Below are 22,127 nucleotides of genomic sequence, written 5' to 3' on the forward strand. Positions count from 1 at the left end.
ACCAAAAAGGCCCTGGCCCCGACCTGGTGGAATCAGCTCCCCATGGAGATTGAGTGGGTCAATATGTGTTCTGGTCGAGAGAAAGAGATTGAGTTTCTTGATGCTCTCAGTGACTGTACTATAGAGCAGATGGTCACAGAAACTACCAGTAGTGGGGCGATCCTGGATTTGGTCCTAAGTAATGCCCAAGACTTGGTGAGAAATGTAAAAGTGATCGCGCCACTTGGGAGCAGTGACCATAACGTTATTGATTTCACTGTTTGTATAAATAGAGTTTCCCAAAAGACCAGCACAACCACGTTTAACTTTAAAAGTGGTAAATTCTCTGAGATGAGGCATGTGAAGAGGAAATTGAAAGGAAAGGTAAATACAGACAAAACCCTTGGGGAAGCTTGGAGGCTATTTAAAACTACAATCCTAGAAGTTCAGATAAAATATATACCACAAGTTAGGAAAGGCACAAACAGGTATTAGAAAAGGCCTGCAAACAAAGTAATGGAAGCTGTAAAGAGTAAGAAGGACTCCTTTAAGCGGTGGAAAGCTAGTCCAAATGAGATTAATAAAAGGGAACACAGGATGTAGCAAATCAAATGCAAGACTGTGATCAGGCAGGCAAAAAGGGACTTTGAGGAGCATATTGCAAAAAACATAAAGACCAACAATAAAAATTTCTTCAAATATATTAGAAGCAGGAAACCAGCCAGGGAGGCAGTGGGGCCCTTGGATGTCCAAGGGGTCAAAGGATTACTGAAGGAGGATAGGGAAATGGCTGAGAAGCTGAATACATTTTTTGCCTCTGTCTTCACTGTGAAAGACGAGAAGTGTTTGCCCGCTCCAGAACCACTAATTTTGGAAGGGGTGTTGAAAGACCTGAGTCAGATTGAGGTGACAAGAGAGAAGGTCCTACAACTGATAGACAAATTAAAAACTAATAAGTCACCAGGTCCGGGTGGCATACATCCAAGAGTTCTGAAAGAACTCAAAGTTGAACTTGTGGATCTTCTGACAAAAATATGTAATCTTTCATTGAAATCTGCCTCCGTTCCTGAGGACTGGAAGGTAGCAAATGTCACCCCATCTTTAAAAAGGGTTCCAGAGAAGATCTGGGAAATTACAGGCCAGTCAGTCTGACTTCAATACCGGGAAAGTTGGTAGAAACCATTATCAAGGACAGAATGAGTAGGCACATTGATGAACACGAATTATTGAGGAAGACTCAGCATGGGTTCTGTAAGGGAAGATCTTGCCTCACTAACCTGTTACATTTCTTTGAGGGGGCGAACAAACATGGACAAAGGAGACCCAATAGATGTTGTTTACCTTGACTTCCAGAAAGCTTTTGATAAAGTTCCTCATCAAAGGCTCCTTAGTAAGCTCGAGAGTCATAGAGTTAAAGGACAGGTCCTCTTGTGGATCAAAAACTGGCTAATTAATAGGAAGCAGAGAGTGAGTATAAATGGGCAGTCTTTGCAGTGGATGACGGTAAGCAGTGGAGTGCCGCAGGGCTCGGTACTGGGTCCCATGCTCTTTAACTTGTTCATAAATGATTTGTAGTTGGGAGTGAGCAGTGAAGTGGCCAAGTTTGCAGATGACACTAAATTGTTCAGGGTGGTGAGAACCAGAGAGGATTGTGAGGAACTCCAAAGGGATCTGTTGAGGCTGGGTGAGTGGGCGTCAACGTGGCAGATGAGTTTCAATGTGGCCAAGTGCAAAGTAATGCACATTGGGGCCAAGAATCCCAGCTACAAATACAAGTTGATGGGGTGTGAACTGGCAGAGACTGACCAAGAGAGAGATCTTGGGGTCGTGGTAGATAACTCACTGAAAATGTCAAGACAGTGTGCGATTGCTATAAAAAAGGCCAACGCCATGCTGGGTATTATTAGGAAGGGAATTGAAAACAAATCAGCCAGTATCATAATGCCCCTGTATAAATCGATGGTGCGGTCTCATTTGGAATACTGTGTGCGGTTCTGGTCACCGCACCTCAATAAGGATATTATAGCATTGGAAAAAGTGCAGAAAAGGGCAACTAGAATGATTAAAGGTTTGAAACACTTTCCCTATGAAGAAAGGTTAAAACGCTTGGGGCACTTTAGCTTGGAGAAACATCGACTGCAGGGTGACATGATAGAGGTTTACAAGATAATGTATGGGATGGAAAAAGTAGAGAAAGAAGTACTTTTCTCCCTTTCTCACAATACAAGAACTTGTGGGCATTCAATGAAATTGCTGAGCAGTCATTAAAACGGATAAAGGAAGTACTTCTTCACCCAAAGGGTAATTAACATGTGGAATTCACTGCCACAGGAGTGGTGGCGGCTACAAGCATAGCCAGATTCAAGAGGGGGTTAGATAAAAATATGGAGCAGAGGTCCATCAGTGGCTATTAGCCACTGTGTGTATATATATATATGTGTGTGTGTGTGTGTGTATATATAATTCTTTTGGCCACTGTGACACAGAGTGTTGGACTATATTCATCCCATCCAGGCTGCCTTATTTAATTTTTATTTAATGGTTTTAACTGATTTAACTTTTATTTAATGGTTTTAACTGATTTAACTTATTGTTGGATTTAACTGCCCTATTGTGTTGTAATCCACCTTGAACCCATTATAGGAAAGGGTGGACTATAAATTTGCAAAATAAATAAATAATATTTTACTTAGGAAAATCCTGAGAGGATTTATTTTGGCTGACGAGGAGTCCCAGTGGACTTCCTTTTAGGCTTTGAAGAGTCCCTGGTGAAAAATCACATTCCTGCATCTACAGAGGGTCTCCGTGGTCATTAAATTGACTTAAATTCATCAAGATTCGAGCTTTCTTTGGACTATTCTAACATCTTAATATCTATTTCTGAAAAGAACGGTGTTAAGAAGGATATATTTGGTTGCAAGGTAAGAAGATTTTTATCTATCATTCCGGGACTAAAATCAACTCTATGTGAGATAAGGACTAAGATTTGGACTCAATTACAATATTCTAAAGTCGTGAAGAAGGGAAGGGGGTAATATCAGGACTTTTGTAATGTAAGAAGCAAAGTTAAAAGATGAAAAATAATTTTTGTTAAAAGATGAAAAATAATTTTTGTTTGGAATACTTGTGGTTTCAGTAAAAAAACCCATCGTCACTGAGTTGCTGAACTGGAAGACGTCACACGAAGTGGCGTCATAAAAGTATTGCGAGATCTCTCAACCATCGAAAAACGTGATTTCGTGGCAAGAAAAGAAGGAAGGAGCCATTGGAAGAAGGGAATTTTTAAAACTCCTAGCCTTCTCTAGGATTTTAAAACCATAGAAAAATTTTGGCGGCCATTAAAGGAAGGTCAAAAAATTTAAAAATTTATTTAAAAGGGACTTAACATATTGGATTACAGAATTGGAACTAATTTTGGTGGATTTTTGGAGAAAAAGGCAAAATTTTTCAAAAGGACTAGAAAAATCACGGACACCATTTTAAGCAATTTAAAAACTAATATCTTGAGCTAGGAAGCTCTGAGAACGGCAATTTTGGGCTCACTGAAAATGGCATGTCTTAATTTATAAGACCCTGTGGTTTAATTTTAATTTGGAGAGACCAACTTTAGAGCCTATTTTTATAGTGGGAAGACAGTAATGTCTGTACACAAGCCGGGACCGAAATTGGCACATGCAAGGGCCAGCTCACTTGAGGAAGGGAAAATGGCTAAAATACAAGAGCTACTGGATGCTATGGAAGCAAGACTGGTCAAAGTGATGAAAGACTTAATAACTGAAAATAAGAAGCAATTAATTAAGGAATTAAAAAAAGATATTGAATCAAGTGCAGAAGTGGTGAAGACAGAAATTAAAAAAAATTGAGGATCTCAGAAATGACTCACAAGCAACATTAAAGAAAGTACATGTGGTTGAAAATAAAGTGAAAGATAAAGATTCCATTATTAATAAATTGCAGGAGAAAGCAGTTTTGCAAGACTGTAAGTTAATCGAAAACCAGATACATCTGAGAAAAGTACCTGAAAACGAAGGATCTGATCTGAGAACATATATAATAAGAATCATTGCAGAGTTTTTGGAGGTGGACCCTGACGAATCTAACTATCTTTATGACTATATATATGGGGTCAATTCAATGTATGCCAAGAAAAATAAGTTACCAAGAGACGTGGTGATAAGATTCATATCAAGCGATATGGTGGGAATGATCTTAAGTAAACAATTTGAAAAAACACTGAAAGTTGATGAAAGCAGAGTAAGAATCTTGAAAGGGTTGCCAAGAAAGGTCATAAATGACAGAAGATTGTATAAAAAATTAACTGACAAACTGCGGGAGAATGAAGTGAGATACAGATGGATATTGCCAGAAAGTTTTGAACATGGAGGAAAGAGAATTACAATTACAAATGTACAAGAACTGAGGAGGGTTTTTGAGGAAAATAGGGGATTTGGGGATACAGAGCAAAAGAAGAATCGTTATGGATTACAAATTAATATCTTGGAATGTAAATGGATTAAATTCACCGCAAAAAAGAAAGGCTACATTTCATTGGATCAAGAAACAAAAATGTAATTTGTCTACAAGAAGTACATATCAAACAATTGGATTATAAATTTTTATGGAACAAACAACTGGGTATGAAATTTTATTCATTGGCTAAGAAGAAAAAGAGGGAAGTGATTTTTTATATTAAACAAGAATTAGATCCAAAACTCATTTTTAAGGATAATGATGGAAAATATTTAGCGGAAGTGATGTTGAATGACAAAAAGATGTTATTGGGAATGTATGCCCCAAATAGGGCAAAAGACTCCTTTTTTAAAGATATTGTGCAACAATTAGGCCAAGTGACATATGAACAAATAATGGTAATGGGAGACTTCAATGGAACAGTTAAAAATACTTTGGACAGATCTGGGAAAAGAAATAATAAAGGGAAACTACCAAAGTCATTTTTTGATTTAGTGAAACAAGAAAGTTTAAGATATATGGAGGACATTTAATCCTAAGGTGCGTGACTATACTTTTTTTTCCAGCTAGGCATAACTCTTTCTCAAGAATTGATATGCAATGGGCTACAAAAGATCTTGGACTTATGACGAAAAAAATAGAGATTCTTCCTAAAGTTTGGGGCTGACCACACTCCATTAATGTGGTCGGCAAAAAATGTGAAAAAGACTAGGAGATGGAGGATAAATGAAGATTTGCTACAGAGAACAGAGATAGTGGCGTCTCTAGAAAAAGAAACTAAAGCTTTCTCTCAGATAAATGAAAAAGAGGACATTAAATTTCAAACTGTGTGGGATGCGTATAAAGCAGCAATGAGAGGTATTTTAATTACAATGAACAACAAAGATAAAAGAGCTAAAGAGAAACAAATGCTGGACATTCAAAAAGAGATTGTTAAAAAAGAAAAGGAACTCATAAAGAGACCGGGAAAAAAGAAAATAATAAGGGAGATTACAATATTGCAGAACCAATTGAGAAATTTGTTAAATAAAGAGGTAGAATGGAATCTTAAGAGACTGCAACAGAAATCCTTTGAAGGAGCAAATAAGCCTGGAAAATACCTGGCTTGGCAAATGAAAAAAAAAAGGGAAAATAAATTTATCAATAAAATTGTATTGGGAGGTAAAGAAATTGTTGACCAAGCAGGAATTAAAAGGGAATTTTATAAATACTATGCTAAGTTATTTCAAGGTCAAAAGGTGGAGAAAAGAAAAATAGATGCATATCTACAGAAAATTCAAGTAAAGTCCTTAACAGAAAATATGGAAAAGGTCTTAAATGAACCAATTAAAAAAATTGAAATTGAAGCAGCAATAAATTCAATGAAATTGAAAAAGGCACTGGGTCCAGACTGTTTTACAGCAACATTTTACAAAGTCCTTGCAGAGACGTTAATACCAAAACTTCAAAAGTTGATGAATATTATAAGGATTGATGGGAAAATACCAAATACTTAGAAGGAAGCAGTAATTTCGTTGATACTGAAAGAAGATAGAGACACCACAAATGTAAAAAAATATAGACCAATTTCATTACGTAATAATGACTATAAAATATATGCTAGGATACTAGTAGAACGATTCAAACAGCATTTGAACAATTTCATTAAAGAGGAGCAAGCAGCGTTTCTTCCCAGGAGACAAATTAGAGATAATATTAGAACTGTCATAGATATTGTTGAATATTATGAGAAACACCCTGAAAAAAAATTGCCATTATTCTTTGCAGATGCAGAGAAGGCTTTTAATAATGTGAATTGGGACTTTATGTTGCAGTGATGGAGAAATTGGGATTAGGAGAAGATTTTATAAGAATGGTCAAGGCGATATATACTGAACAACAAGCAAGACTTTGTATAAATGCAGATTTGTCGGAAAAATGGTAATTAGTAAAGGAACAAGACAAGGTTGCCCTCTATCTCCATTGATATTTATAATGATTTTAGAGATTTTGCTTATGAAAGAAGATAAGAAAATAGAGGGACTGAAATTAAAAGGTTTTTCTTAAATACAGAGCATTTGCTGATGATGTAATGTTTATTAATGAAAATCCCATATATGTAACACCATTGCTGCTTCGTAAGATACAAGAATATGGAGAATTGGCAGGTTTCTATATAAATAAAGAAAAATCAAAATTTTTGTGTAAAAACATGACAAAGAGCCAACAGGAAGAATTACAAAATGTAACAGAATGTGAAGTTGATGCAAAAGTAAAATATTTAGATGTGGAAATTATTATGAAAAATATAGACTTGTATAAAAATAACTATGAGAAGCTTTGGCGTAAGATTGATGAAGATCTGATAAAATGGAATAAATTAAACTTGTCTATGCTGGGCAGAATTGCTGCAATTAAAATGAATGTTCTACCAAGAATTATGTTCCTATTTCAAACAATTCCAATTGTGAAGGATAGTAAACAATTCAGTAAATGGCAAAGGAAGATTTCAGAATTTGTATGGGCTGGGAAAAAAACCAAGAATTAAAATGAAAATTTTAACCAATGTAAAAGAAAGGGGAGGTTTCCAACTGCCGAATTTAAAATTGGACCATGATGCAGTATGCTCGGAGTGGATTAAGGAATGGATTACGTTATTAAATAAGAAACTATTGGTTTTAGAAGGTCATGGAAATGTTTTTGGCTGGCATGCTTATATGTATTATGGAAAAAACAAGATGGATGGATTTTTTTCCACATCATTATAAAAGAAGAAACTTGGGGGGGCGGAGCGTCGCTGGAACATGGCGGACGTGTTCTGAAGTAGCTCCTGAACCACCCCCTGTAAATCAGACGTTTAAACTCACCAGACTTCGTCGCTAAAACCCTTCTGATGGGACTGCAAACTAAAAGCAAAAAGAAATCGACCTCTAAAGGAAGAAAATCTGTTGCCGACTTCTTCAGGCCAGAAACTGCAGAAACAGTGAGTCCCCCTCTAACCAGATCGGTATCTAATATGGCCGCCAGCAACCCTCCTTCCCCGGGACCGGGGCAGGAACTTGAAGATCAAGAAGCCCCTTTATGTAAAAGGGACATAGATGTCTTGAAATCCGATATACATCGGTTTTTCACAGAGGCTTTGGAAAACTTTTTGAAACCCATACGATCCCGGGTGCAAGAGCTCTCTGAAGAATTATCAGTCACCGCCAAACTAGCGGAGCAAGCAGCAGAGGGAGCGTTGGGGCTAAAGGAGGACGTCAATGCAATGAAAAAGCATGAGCTACAGCTCGAGAACAGGATTGCTCTACTTGAAAATCGTTTCCGAGCTGCGAACCTCAAATTTAGAGGGATAGAAGAGGGGGAGGAAAGAGACTTAGACCTATCTTTTTTCATGACTAAATGGCTGACCAAATCTCTAAAAATGGAGGAGGGATCTCCAATCGCGATTGCAAAGGCACAAAGACTCGGTGCAATGGCGGCAGCAAAGCGCGGCAGGCCAAGAGATATCCTAGTAAGCTTCGTCTTCCCAAAAACAAGGGACATGATATTAAGGGAGGTGAGGCTTCACGGGACACTTTCCTATAAAGGAAAATCAATCTTGGCTCTCCTGGACCTACCTCCCGAAGCCCTGACAAAACGAAGGAATCTCAAGCCCTTCGTTTCAAAACTCCATGAAGCAAATATTAGATTCCGGTGGAGCCCATCGTCAGACATTTTAGTTTTCAAAAATGGCGCCCTATTAAAGGCTTACAACATCGAAACCGGGAAGGTCCTACTGAACTCCTTAGCAATCAAGCTATCTCCGGCCGAAGAAAACGTCCTGGAAAAGGGAAACGCTGCTGAAGAAAATATGCCATCTGGATCTTGAACGGTTTTGTCCCTGTTTGTTTTCGTCTAAAGCAGTTTGCAGAGTTCGTTCGTCTTTGGCGCCAAAACTGCTAACGTTCCCACTGGAGAAGACGGCTCAAGGGCGCCATTGAGAGATTGTTTAGTGCCCACAGCGGTCTGCTATTGTTACTATACCTATAACCATGACTGTCTTGAAGTTTATTACTTGAAGTTCGTTATTAGTTCATAAGCAACGGGTATGAGAGACGAAGGGAGGGCGTGAGGAGTGAGTGAGGTATTGAGGTAGATGTGGGCGGGAAGTTTGAAAGTGAGTACGGGTGGAAGGGTGACTGTGGAGTGGCGGGATGGTGTGGATGTGTGTGCTTTCTAGTCTTCTATCCTTCCTTTTTATGTAACAGTATGAATGAGATATGCATGGCATGGGAAAGTTGGAGAAGATTGTGAATTAGTTATAATGCTAAGTGACTCACTTTAAGACAGAGGGAGTGAGGGGGAAACTGATTGTACTTTATTTCGCTGTGTGGTGTTAATAGCTCTATGTTACTAGTTACATGCCCTTACATTTAAAGCTATGCATTTATCTGTTCTGCATCTATGAAAGGGTAGAGGAGTTTTGAGTGTATGTATTTCCCTGATAGAACTAAATGGTAGTTACGTCATAATGTTTGCTGTTCTTGATCATACTTGTTAACTGAAGAAGCCTGGACTGATGTTCTAATATGTGACCACAGGGGGGCGGTGACGGTGTTTCATCCCAACCTGTTTGTTTTACATCAATAATATTTATTGCTCCCTTAGTTAAGCTAAGTAGTTTCACCTTGAGGGGGTACTTTGTGTATTTCTCCCTTGTGCTCCTTGTACTAGGGGTGGTGGAACCTTTCCCCATTAGTGGGGTAGTTGAGTTTGTTAATATTATTAATTTGCTAAAAAAGCTGGGCAGAGACCCTAGTAGTTAATTCATCTGTTGGTTGACCCTACGTTTAGGGGTCTGAGTGTTGGAATTCAGTAAAGGGGGAGGGAACTTTTCTAGAGACCTTTTCATTTGTGGTATACAATACACCCCCCCAGAATTGAGAGAGGAGACAGGTTAACTTAAAAGTTGTAGTTATTTATTAATGGTTATTTAAGTTCAGGGCAGTTGTTCCCTGTGAATAGTAATAGAAGTACATGGCCGATCACATCAAAATAGCTACATGGAATTGTAGAGGATTCCATAACCCCATAAAACGCAAACGTATAGCCAATTACTTGGAAAAGAAAAAACTCAATATTGTATGCTTGCAGGAAACCCACATCAAGGAGAAGCACATCAACGTCCTCAAATCACGGTGGTTTGTCCAATCATTCCAGGCTCCTGGTACTTCCAAGGCAAGAGGGGTAGCTATCTTAATTTCCAAAAACACTCCTTTCGTTTGCTCTCAAACAAAACTTGACCCCCAGGGCAGATTCATTTTTATCAAGGGCACACTGGACGGGAAGCCTACTACAATAGCCTCAATTTATGCCCCTAATTCTGGCCAGAATGACTTCCTTAATAAAACGTTCTCCGAGCTGCATACATTTCAGGAAGGCAATGTATTAATTGGCGGTGACCTTAATCAGGTGATTGACCCTCTTTTAGACAAATCAAACCAACATAAAGCTATATGGAATCAGACCTCTCCACCTTCTAATTTGGGTACGATTCTCAATAACTTCAACCTAATAGACACGTGGCGAAATTTACACCCCAAAACCAGAGATTACTCTTTCTTCTCTCCTGTGCATAACTCCTATTCAAGGATAGACTATATACTTGTCTCCCAATCACTAATCAATAGCATATCAAACGCTGAATTTGACATTAGAAACATCTCCGACCATTCGCTATTGCAGTGTGATTGGTCAGCTCAAGACACGGATGGAAAGGGTCCTAACTGGTCTCTAAATAGGCTTCTACTGTCCAGGGAGGACATACGTCTGAAGATAGAACAACAAATTCAGACGTACTTTGAGTTCAACACCAATTGCGGGGCCCCTCAAACGATCATCTGGGACGCCTTCAAAGCAGTCATGCGAGGAAACCTTATTTCTATCGCATCCGCTTGTAATAAGGCTCGTAGGAAAACCATAACAGATCTAACTGCCCGCATTGCAGAACTCCAAAATAGACATCAAAAATTTGGGGGAAACAAAACCCTAAGAAAATTAGACCAAACTAGGAAGCAACTGGAACTACTCGAATCTTCCTCCATACAGAAGTCTTCCCTCTACCTCAAACATAGGTATCTAACAAAAACTTCGAAATCAACTCGATACTTGAAATTCTGTATTGCCCAACAAAATCCCTCTAAATCCATCCATGCCATAAGAGATTCTAGGGGAACCCTACATTCATCCTCTAAGGAAATATCAAGAGTCTTTCTTGACTATTACAAGACGCTCTATGAATCTGGGAAACCCAATGGTCAGAACATTGAGAACTATCTTAAATCAATTAATTTCGATGCAACCCTCTCTATAGAACATGTAGACTTTCTTGATAGACCATTCGATTTGACGGAGCTAACTGCGGCTCTCTCCAAAAGCAAGAATAACAAAGCTACTGGTAGAGATGGATTCCCTTCGGAGTTTTATAAACTATACAAAACCTCCTTATTAACCCCCCTTCTAGAGACTTGTAATACGGTCCTTAAGGATGGTCAACTACCCCCTAGCTGGCGGGAGTCACGAACAATATTAATTCCCAAATTAGGCAAAGACAAGTGTAATCCTGCCTCATATCGCCCTATATCAGTGTTGAACCACGACTTTAAAATTTTTTCTACTATGCTGGCGGATAGGCTAAATAAAATCATTACTAGTTATATCCATCCTGACCAAGCAGGCTTCATGCCTGGCCGTTCCATCACGGATAACATCCGTAAATCTTTAAATCTGATCCATTTGGCAAAAAAGTCTCCGGCCCCCTCTCTGATTCTATCACTAGACGCAGAGAAGGCCTTTGACAAAGTGGAGGTTGTCTACCTAAAGACCCTACTCCAATTCATGAATTTTGGCCCAAACTTCCGTACAGCCATTTCGGCGATATATAGTGCCCCATCAACCCAAATTCTTACGAACTCTTTTAGGTCAGAGGAACTCTATTTACATAGAGGTACCAGGCAGGGCTGCCCCCTTTCCCCATTATTGTTTGCTCTCTCAGTAGAGCCTTTCGCACATGCTACTAGAACTTCACCTGGAATATCAGGCATTCAAGTGGGTGAATCTGAATTTAAAATAAGTCTATTCGCAGACGACATGGTGTTCTATCTAACCAATCCTCTCTCTTCGTTGACCCATCTTAAAGCAAACCTAGAAGAATTCGGCAAACACTCTGGCTTCACCATAAACCTTACTAAGTCGGAAATTTACCCTATTAAGATTCCAGAAAGCTTACAGCTACTTATAAAATCATCCCAACCGTTTAAGTGGGTTTCTAAATCATGGAGGCATCTTAGAATACAGATTCCATTAAGACTCGAGGACTTATTCCAAGCCAACTACGGTCCCTTAGCTAGCTCCATGACTTCTTCTATATCGGCTTGGTCCAAACTTAACTTTTCTCTACTAGAAAAAATTGACCTTCTCAAATCCTTCCTGCTACCACGCCTGCTATTTCTATTTCAAAATCTACCAATTAATGTCCCCAAAAAAGAGCTTGCTCGTTGGCAGTCACTGTGGTCATCTTTCCTATGGAACCATCGCAAACCTAGAATAGCCCTTTCCGTACTAACCAGACCATGTAATATGGGAGGCCTGGCTGCCCCGTTAGTGGACAAATATTTTATAGCAGCACAACTGAGAGTCATCGTTTATTATGCTTCACCATACGCCCTACCTGCATGGGTCCAAATTGAAAAGGCAGACTTGCCCAGTGTACTCCTACACGAATTTATTTGGTCCTCGAGAGCAGACAGAAAGGAGCTTAAAATCTCAAACCCATTCTTAAAATTTACCATCCAACTCTGGGATCAATGGAGGAACACTATTACTCCGGCTTCTTCTCCAGTTATGGCCTTCCTTGGGCAATCTTGGTTCCCCCCGGGAAGAGACAAAACTCAATTTAGAGTCTGGAGGGAGAATAATATTTTTAAGTGAACTGATATTACGTTGAATGGTAAATTGTGTTCACACACCCAATTAGAAAGTAAATTTAAAATTACCATTCCATGGTTCCAGTATCTACAAGTTCACCATGCATTACAGCATATAATACCCATTGTAATGCATAACAGGCCATTAAATCCGGTCGAGAAATTAATTAAGACAGGTAACTGCACCATAAAAGGAGTTATCTCTATGATTTATATTCTCTTAAATCAAAATACATGGAAGTCCCCCTCCACTCATCTAAATAATTGGCAGAAAGATTGTGCAATCTCAATTAATGAAGACCAATGGAGCCAGCTCTGGACATCACCTTTATTCAAATCCAAATCCCTTTATTTTCGTCTTAAAAATTATAAGTTATTTGCAAGATGGTATATGACTCCTCTTAATCTCTTTAAGGCAAAGGCGAAGGCTGACCCCCGGTGCTGGAAAGGGTGTGGGCTTCCAGGTTCATTTTTCCACTGTTGGTGGGATTGTCCCAAAACATAAAAGGCGATTCCAATGCCTGCTGCCTACATTTTCCAGTGAGGGAAATGTCTAAGACAAGCTTGAAGAATTTTGAGGGGGTTTACTTTGGCTGACGAGGAATCCCAGCTGGGTTCCTTTTCGGCTTTGAAGAGTCCCTGATGAAGAATTGCATTCCATCGTCTACAAAGGGTCTCCGGGGTCATTAAATTGACATAAATTCATTAAGATTCCAACTTTCTACGGATTACAATGGATTATGAAGGTCAAGAGAACGGTGCAAAGGAAAATAGACTTTCTTTAAGGTAAAAGATCTTTATCCGTCCGGGACTAAAATAAGGCTTTAAAATAAAAGGATTAAGATCTGGAACTAATTGTAAGAGTATAAAGTTAAAAAGAAGAGGAAGGGGGTAAATTTGGAACTTTTTGAGTTTAAGACAAACAGAAAAGTGCAGAAAAACAGCTGTTGTTTAAAATACCTGTGGTTTTGAATCCCCTGACATAACAGAGTTGCTGATTTTCAAGACGACACAGGAATTGACGTTTTACAACTATCGTGAGATTTAGCCAGTATCATAATGCCCCTGTATAAATCGATGGTGCGGTCTCATTTGGAGTACTGTGTGCAGTTCTGGTCGCCGCACCTCAAAAAGGATATTATAGCATTGGAGAAACTCCAGAAAAGGGCAACTAGAATGATTAAAGGGCTGGAACACTTTCCCTATGAAGAAAGGTTGAAACGCTTAGGGCTCTTTAGCTTGGAGAAACGTCGATTGCGGGGTGACATGATAGAGGTTTACAAGATAATGCATGGGATGGAGAAAGTAGAAAAAGAAATACTTTTCTCCCTTTCTCACAATACAAGAACTCATGGGCATTCCATGAAATTGCTGAGCAGAAAGGTTAAAACGGATAAAAGGAAGTACTTCTTCACCCAAAGGGTGATTAACGTGTGGAATTCACTGCCACAGGAGGTGGTGGCGGCCACAAGCATAGCCACCTTCAAGAGGAGGTTAGATAAAAATATGGAGCAGAGGTCCATCAGTGGCTATTAGCCACAGTGTGTGTGTGTGTGTGTGTGTGTGTGTATATACATATTTGGCCGCTGTGTGACACAGAATGTTGGACTGGATGGGCCATTGGCCTGATCTAACATGGCTTCTCTTATGTTCTTATGTTCTTATCAACCATCAAGAACGAGACTTCACGGCCAGAAAGTTAGGAAGTAAGCAGTGAAAGAAGGGAAATCGTTAAGCCTCCTGGTCATCTCTAGAGCCAGAGATCATAGAGAAACATCAGCGGCCATTAAAGAAGGGTCAAATGCTTTGAATTTTTAAAACAGAACGGGACTTCAAAAATTAACAAAACGAGCAGGGATCATCCCAAAAAGGTAAAATATTTTGAACTACATAATTGAAATCAAAATTTAAGGACTATTGGAGAAAGGAAAACTTTTTTTTAAAAGGGCTTGGAAAAGCCGTGGCCGCCATTTTGGAAAATATACCAACTTTAAAAATTAATATCTTGAGCTAGGAAGCTCAGAAGACGGCGATTTTGGGCTTGTTGGAAAGGGCAAGCCCTGATCTATTGATTTCTGCTATTGGATTGTGGATTGGTGAAATCAACTTTAGAGCCCATTTTGTGCAATGGGAGGACAGTGATGTCTGACCAAAAGCTGGGACCAAGGCTTACACGTTTGAGGGCAAGCTCTTTGGGAGAAGGAAAAATGACTAAAGTTCAAGAACCATTGGAGGCTATGGAGGCAAGACTGGTAAAGGTGATGAAAGAACTAATAACTGAAAGTAAGAAGCAACTAACTAAAGAAATAAATTCTAGTGCTGAGGAAGTCAAGAAAGAGATTAAGAAAGAGATTGAGGATCTCAGGAAAGAGTCACAAGCAACAGCACAGAAGACACAGAAGGTAGAAGTTAAAGACCAAGATGCCACTATTAAGAAGATGCAGAAGAAAGCAATGCTACAAGATTGCAAGTTAATGGAAAACTTGATTCATCTAAGAGGTGTGCCTGAAAAACAAAAAGATGACTTAAAGAAGTATATTTCAACAATCCTTGCTGAATTTATGGGAGATGACCCTGATGCGACGAGACATTTGTATGATTATGTTTACAGGGACAACTCAGAATTTGCTAGAAAATGCAAGCTACCAAGGGATGTGGTAGTAAAATTTACTACAAGAGACATGGTGGGAAGAACTTTAAGTCAACAATTTGAAAAGGCAATGGTAGTGGATGAAAGCAGAGTAAGAATAATGAAGGAGTTGCCAAGAAAGGTTATAAATGACAGAAGACTGTTCAAAAAATTAACATACAAACTAAGGGAGAAGGGAATAAGATATAGATGGATTCTACCCGAAGGTCTTAGCTTTGAGTATAAAAGACTTAAAATTACAATAATAGATACTCAAGGCATGGAAAGGTTTTTTGCGGACAATAAAGAATTTGGAGATATAGAATAATTGAAGAACTACCATGGATTACAAAATTATTTCTTGGAATGTAAATGGACTAAACGCACTGTAAAAAAGAAAAGCAACATTTCATTGGATTAAAAAACAAAAATGTAATATAGTTTGTTTACAAGAAACACATTAAACAAATGGATTATAAATTTTTATGGAATAAATCTTTGGGTGAGGATTTTTTTCATTGGCTAAAGAAAAAAAAAGGGAGTGATTTTTTATATTAAAAAAGAATTGGAGCCAAAGCTGATTTTTAAGGACGATGAAGGTAGATATGTTGCAGTGGAGGTGTTGATGAATGAGACTGGGACTATACGCCCCAATTTGTTACTGGGACTGTATGCCCCAAATGGGGCAAAGGATATTTTTTTCAGACATTATGCAACAACTAGATCAAGTGACATATGATCAGATAATATTAATGGAAGATTTAATGGAACTATCAAGAACTCTTTGGATAGATCCGGGAAAAAAAACAAAGATGGCACATTGCCAAAGTCATTCTTTGAACTAACAAAACAAGAAAGTCTGGAAGATGTCTGGAGGAAGTTCAATCCTAATATATGTGACTACACTTTAAAGCAAGGCATAACTCCTTCTCAAGAATTGACATGTTATGGTCTACTAAAGATCTGGTCTTATTACAAACAGAATAGAGATTCTTCCGAAAGTAGGTGCAGACCATAATCCATCAATGTGGTTGGCAAAAGACAGGGAAAAGGTGAGAAGATGGTGGATAAATGAAGATTTATTGCAAAAAGTAGAAATATTGACATCTCTTGAAAAAGAAACCAAAGCTTTCTTTCAAATAAATGAAAACCAGGACGTTCAATTTCAAACCGTGTGGGACGCGTACAAAGCTATAATGAGAGGAATACTAATTACATTGAACAATAAAGATAAAAGGGATAAAGATAAAAAAATGCTGGACTTACAAAAATAAGTAAAAAAGAAAAAGAATTGAAAAAGAGACCGGGGAAGAAGAAAATTTTGCGGGAGATTATAATATTACAGAGTCAATTGAGGTATCTATTGAATAAGGAGGTGGAATGGAACCTAAAAAGACTGCAGCAGAAATCCTTTGAGGGTGCCAACAAATCTGGGAAATATTTGGTGTGGCAAATGAAGAAAAAAAGGGAAAATAAATTCATAAAAAAATTATATCGGAAGGTATAATTCACTCCTGTGCAAGGCCAGTGTGTAACACTGGCAGACGGCGTATGTGCTGATGTAGCCGGGAAGGGAACAGTGAACGTGGCAAGTCTAGGAAAGAAATTGCCTATGTTGAATGTGCCAAGCCTTAACTACAACTTGCTCTCTGTTTCAGCTTTGACTGACCAAGGTTTCAAAATTTCTTTTTCAGTTTCCGATTGCAGCATATGTGCAAAAGGTGTGGCTGTTAAAGTGAAACGACAGGGAGACTTGTATCTCCTCGAGATGGAAAAAAGTGTACAAGCTGTAAGTACAAATCAAGCACCCCATGATGAGTGCATTCATTTATGACACAGGAGGCTGGGACACGCAAACTTCCAGGCAGTGAAGAAAACCTTAATGTCGGCAGGAATAACGCCAAAGCCGTGTAAGTGCTATGTGGAATGCGAGATATGTAAGGCTGTAAAGTCTAAGTCTGCCGCAACCAAAACTCCTGGGAACTTCCAAACCAAGGAGATACTGGACTTAGTGTTCCTGGATCTGATTGGCCCGTTTCCTAAGAGCCTTGGTGGAGCAAAATTCTGTTTGTGCGTGGAAGATCACAGCAGGTATGGCTTCTGCTTCCTCCTCAGGTCGAAAGCGGACACATACCAGGCTATTTCCAACTGGCTCTGCTTTATGAAACGAAAAACAGGAAAGGTGCCGAAATGCCTGTTATCAGACAGTGGAACTGAGTTTGTAAACTCAAGGATGGAAGTATTATACAGGAGATACGGGATTGAGCAGCGGTTTACAGCTCCCTACCGTCCTCAGCACAATGCTTTTTGTGAGAGACGGAACCAAACTCTAACTAACATGGCAATATGCATGTTAAAGGATAGTGATTTACCAATGCACTATTGGGGGGAGAGTATGATGTGTGCCTCTCATGTCCTTAACCTGACTTGGTCCTCAGCTACAGGAAAGATTCCAGCACATATTTGGTATGACAGGAAACCATCCCTTAATCATATCAAGATATTTGGAATACCGGCCTATGTACACATCCCGAGCCAGCTGAGGAGAAAGGGGAGAGATAAGGCCCAAAAGATGTTGTTTTTATGTTATCAGAGCAACCATAAGGCTTATTGCTTCAGTCTGGCTGGAGAGAGGAAAATCACCTCGAGCTGCTCTGCTAGCTTTCTTGAACAATCCGTGGGCTGGGGACGCATCTCGAGCTCGACGTCTTTGTTTTTGCCAGCTGCTGACAGTCTGGAGCAACAAGCCCCCATGGCCGGGAGGGGAAGTTCGTTGCCTGGCAACGGAGCAATAAAGAAGGAACGACAGGAGACTATGTTAACCCTGAAGTCTCCAGGAGCTGATTTGCAGCAACAGATTGCACCACAGCAGCCTACTACAGGGGAGACTGTGGAGCCGGTCGTCCGCAGATCAACACGTGAACGAAAACAACCTGACTGGTTTGTGCCAGGACAGGCATGTGCTGTACTGTCTGAGCCTTCTAGTTACGAAGGGATACAGCATTTGTCTGAACAAGAGCAAACTGAATGGCAAGCAGCTATGAACTCAGAGCTAGAATCCCTAGCACAACTTCAAGTCTTCGAAGACACAACTCCACCACCCGGGCAGAGACTAATAGGTTCCCGCTGGGTTTATAAGATAAAAACTGCTGCTGATGGGAAAATTCAGTACAAGGCCCGCTTAGTCGCCCAGGGATTTGCTCAAAGGTGTCATGATTATGACAAGACTTTTGCTCCTACTCTAAAAGCAAGCTCATTGTTTTGATCTTTAGTATTAGCTGCTAAACAGGGTTGTTGTGTTAGGCATTTAGACATCAAAACTGCCTACTTATACGCCCCCCTTAAGCACAGTATTTACCTGAAAAACCACCAGGTGTCGCTGGTGATGGTGAAAAATGCTGGTTATTGAAGAAATCTTTATACGGTTTAAAGCAAGCCGGGTTCGAATGGTGTAAGCATTTAACTGATACTCTAAAAATGATTGGTTTTAAACAAGGAGTTGCCGATCCCTGTATATTTAGTAAGGGGAAGGGGGAGCAACGGTGTATCATACTTATTTTTGTAGATGACTTAGCTTTGATTTGTAAGTCAGATAAAGTCATGAATGATGTTGTTGAGACATTGAAAAACAAATTCACTGTAAGGGATCTAGGAAATATCAAACAATATGTTGGTTTGGAGATCCAAAAAGTACCTGATGGTTATAAGGTGTCACAAAGGGCTAAGATTACTCAGTTGCTCAAACAGTATAATATGGAGCAATGTAAAGGGGTGGGTAGCCCTATGAGCCCAGAATATGAAAAAGACAGTGCAGAAAGTCCTCTATTTGACCCAGAAATCTATCAATCTTTGATAGGAAGCCTCCTCTACTTGGCCAACTGGTCCAAGCCAGACATAGCCATGGCAAGTAATTTGTTGGCCAGGACTGCAATGCAACCAAGGCAGAAGCATTGGCTGGCTGCCAAACACATATTAAGATACCTGAAGCGAACCATAGACATAAGTTTGTTTTTAACACCAAAAGGTAGTCTTAGCTTGTCAGCCTATGCAGATGCAAGTTTTGCTAACTACCCAGCAACTAGACAACCCACTACTGGGATTGCTATATTCCTGGGAGGGACCCTAGTTGGCTGGAGATCTGTGAAGCAAAAGCACCTAGCGCTTTCAACGTGCGAGGCAGAGTTTGCAGCTCTTAGCAACGTATGTACAGAGTTAATTTGGTTTAAACAACTCTTATTAGATCTTGGTATGCAAAATATACAACCTATTACGGTGAGAGAAGACAACCAAGCAGCCATACAGCTAGCTTCCTCACTTGGAGTAAAGGGAAGGTCTAAGCATACAGACATACGCTTTTATAATGTAAAGCAATGCATAGCCGAGGGTCTAATACAGCTGGAGTATTGTGAGACAAATACAAACTTGGCTGACATGCTCACAAAGGTACAAACACCTAACAAGCATAAAGAAAGCTGTCTGTCACTGGGAATGAAGTGATGTTAAACTGTATATATAATGTTAAACTGTATATTTCAAGACTGTATAAAATGGGGGAGAATGACAGTATCTGTCGCTTTAAGGCTTCTTGGTACTGTTGGCATGATTATGTAACTCTTGCTATACAGGTGATAAAGTGAAAGAATGTGAGTAGCATGTGTAACCCATTTGCCAATAAGGAATGTGATTGGCTGGTGGGGGTATAACAGCAGTAGCCACAATGCTACCTACTGTGGAGAGAACAGACGGAAAGGAGTGGTATGCTGTTGGATTGTTGGATGGACTGATATTGATGGACTGTGTAACTGATTATTCTTTTGGACTGTGTGTACCTGTACTGTTGAACTGGCTGGACTGACTGTAAGTAGACTGACCTCTGGACTTTAACTTGACTTTGCTATTGCCTAAACCCTAATACAATTCTGTTAACTGGCTGTCTGTGAGTGTGTATTCATTAGAACATCAGCTGAGGCTGGGCTGACCAGAGTGGCCCCTGCGGGACGTTTCCACTACACTCTGTCAATGTAGAAATTACGATGAGAAATATTGACCTGTATAAGAACAATTATGAGAAGCTTGTCGGTGCGGACGCTAGCAGAGTGAGCGGTGTGATGAGCCCGACACTGAGCTCCAGGAAAGAAATCAGCCAGACACTTGCAACTAGTGCCAAAGTAGTGTATTTACATTATATACAGTACGTGCTCTCTAGTGCAGTCCAATATATTGATCACAGGAACAAAACGCTCCGCCAGCAATTCAATTCTCAGAAAGAGACCTGTGCATTACACACACAGTTCATTTATAGTCCAGTCAGCCAATCCTGGCAGTGCATTGTCATGCTGACTCAGCAGGTTCCTTCACCTGTCCTCAGCCGGCTCAAACCAGCCTGCTGATAAGGTCACTGTGACCTAGCATGCCGGCTAGATCACCAGCTGTCATTGCAGAGCTGTCAACCTGGGTCAAGATAGATTCTTTCTCCAACACACCTCCTAATCTATCGAACCCAGTGCACCCAACCACAGTGAATATTAACATTGGATACAGTTTACATTTATACCTGGTAACTGTACAACACTCACAATGTTCTGCATTGTTATACACACATGCCTTCACATTGGTTCACAGACAGCAACATTGCATACCTTACATATTTATAGATTTACAATTCCCAATCCAGGAATTCATTGTCACTGTCCTGGTCAGCCAGTTCCCTCTGGCGTTTGACTTCAGCCTCCCTATTCCGTGCCTCGCATTCTGCCACCCAGACCTTCCACACCTCAGCCTTTTTCCTGAGCGTTTCCTGGAACCCTGGTGGGTCTGGTTTAACTGTCAGTGTAACATAAGGCACCTTGTACCTGGCAGGAGGTATACCCTTTGTGGCCCTAGCAGATACTCATGGCCCTGTGCTCGGACCGGGCTCGTCTCCTTCGAGCTGATCTGTTGCCACCTCCTGGCCTGGTTCCTCCTGTTGACTCAGAGGTTGCACCTCCTGACTTTCACGTTCCACCTCCTGACTCTGCACCTGAGGCTCTGTGCCAATTTGGAGCTCACCTTCCTCTGCTTGTCTGCTTACCAGTTCCCGGTCGGGAGATTGTTGCTCCTGCTTAATTACCCTTGGCAGGACTCCAGCACCGTTATCAGTGCTTGGCAGCAGTACAAGTTCTTTCTTAGTAGAGTGTAACTGCGGCCAGCTGGCGCTTTCATTAAACTGGGCAGTCTTACTGAGCGTTATCTTCGCTTCCTTATCGCAAAAGCGATAACACCTGACTTCTGGCTTGTAGCCCAGAAAAGTTAGGCTCTCTGCCCGGCCATCCCCCTCCCTCCTGTTCTCGGAGGGGATGCCAACCCAAGCTTTTGTCCCAAAGACTCTCAGAAACCTTAAGTCTGGACACTTATTGTACAGCCTTCTATAAGGCAAGTCATTCACAGCTTTGGACCAAATGCGATTATACACAAAAACTGCTGAATGCATGGCTTCGGCCCAATAAGCAATTGGCAACTTTGCATCTTCCAACATGCAATACATCAAATTTTGCAGTACAGCTCCATGCCCATTTTCTTGGGGTGTGGCTGGGTTCACTAAATGGTGGGCAATGCCCTTGCTCGCCAGCCAACGTTTTAATTCATTAGACAAGAATTCACCCCCGCGGTGGGTCTGAATAGCTTTGACACGCATATCTAACTCCCTCTCCACCGCTTTGACCCATTTTGTGAATGCCTTGTACACCTCGGATTTATGCACCATAGTAAACACCCAAGAGTACCTTGTGTGGTCGTCGGTGGCCACTAAGCAGTATCTCCTCCCCGACAGACTTTTTGGCAATGGGCCTATAACATCTAAATGAATGAGTTCTAGGGCACGCTTGCTCTCCCTTTTGCTTTGCTTAGCAACAGCACAAGCCCTGCTCTTGGTCTTTTTGCAGACCTGGCAGTCTAGATAACACCTGCAGGGCTTTACTTTCAGACTTGCCACCAACTGCAGGGTCTTTTTCAACGCTCTAAACCCACAGTGCCCGAGTCTCCTGTGGAGCAGATGTATACACTGATTGTGCACTGGCACATTTGACACCTGTGCCACCTGGGCACAACGACTCTGAATCACATATATA

At 40.4% G+C, this 22,127-nt stretch overlaps 1 protein-coding gene across 2 annotated transcripts in view; it reads left to right on the forward strand.

Annotated features, from left to right (window-relative positions):
• Positions 1-22,127, forward strand: part of KIAA0825 (KIAA0825 ortholog) — a 523,961-nt gene that overhangs the window by 14,490 nt on the left and 487,344 nt on the right. The window lies entirely within an intron of this gene.

This window comes from Heteronotia binoei, chromosome 4 (genome assembly GCF_032191835.1).
Source record: "Heteronotia binoei isolate CCM8104 ecotype False Entrance Well chromosome 4, APGP_CSIRO_Hbin_v1, whole genome shotgun sequence".
NCBI lineage: Eukaryota > Metazoa > Chordata > Lepidosauria > Squamata > Gekkonidae > Heteronotia > Heteronotia binoei.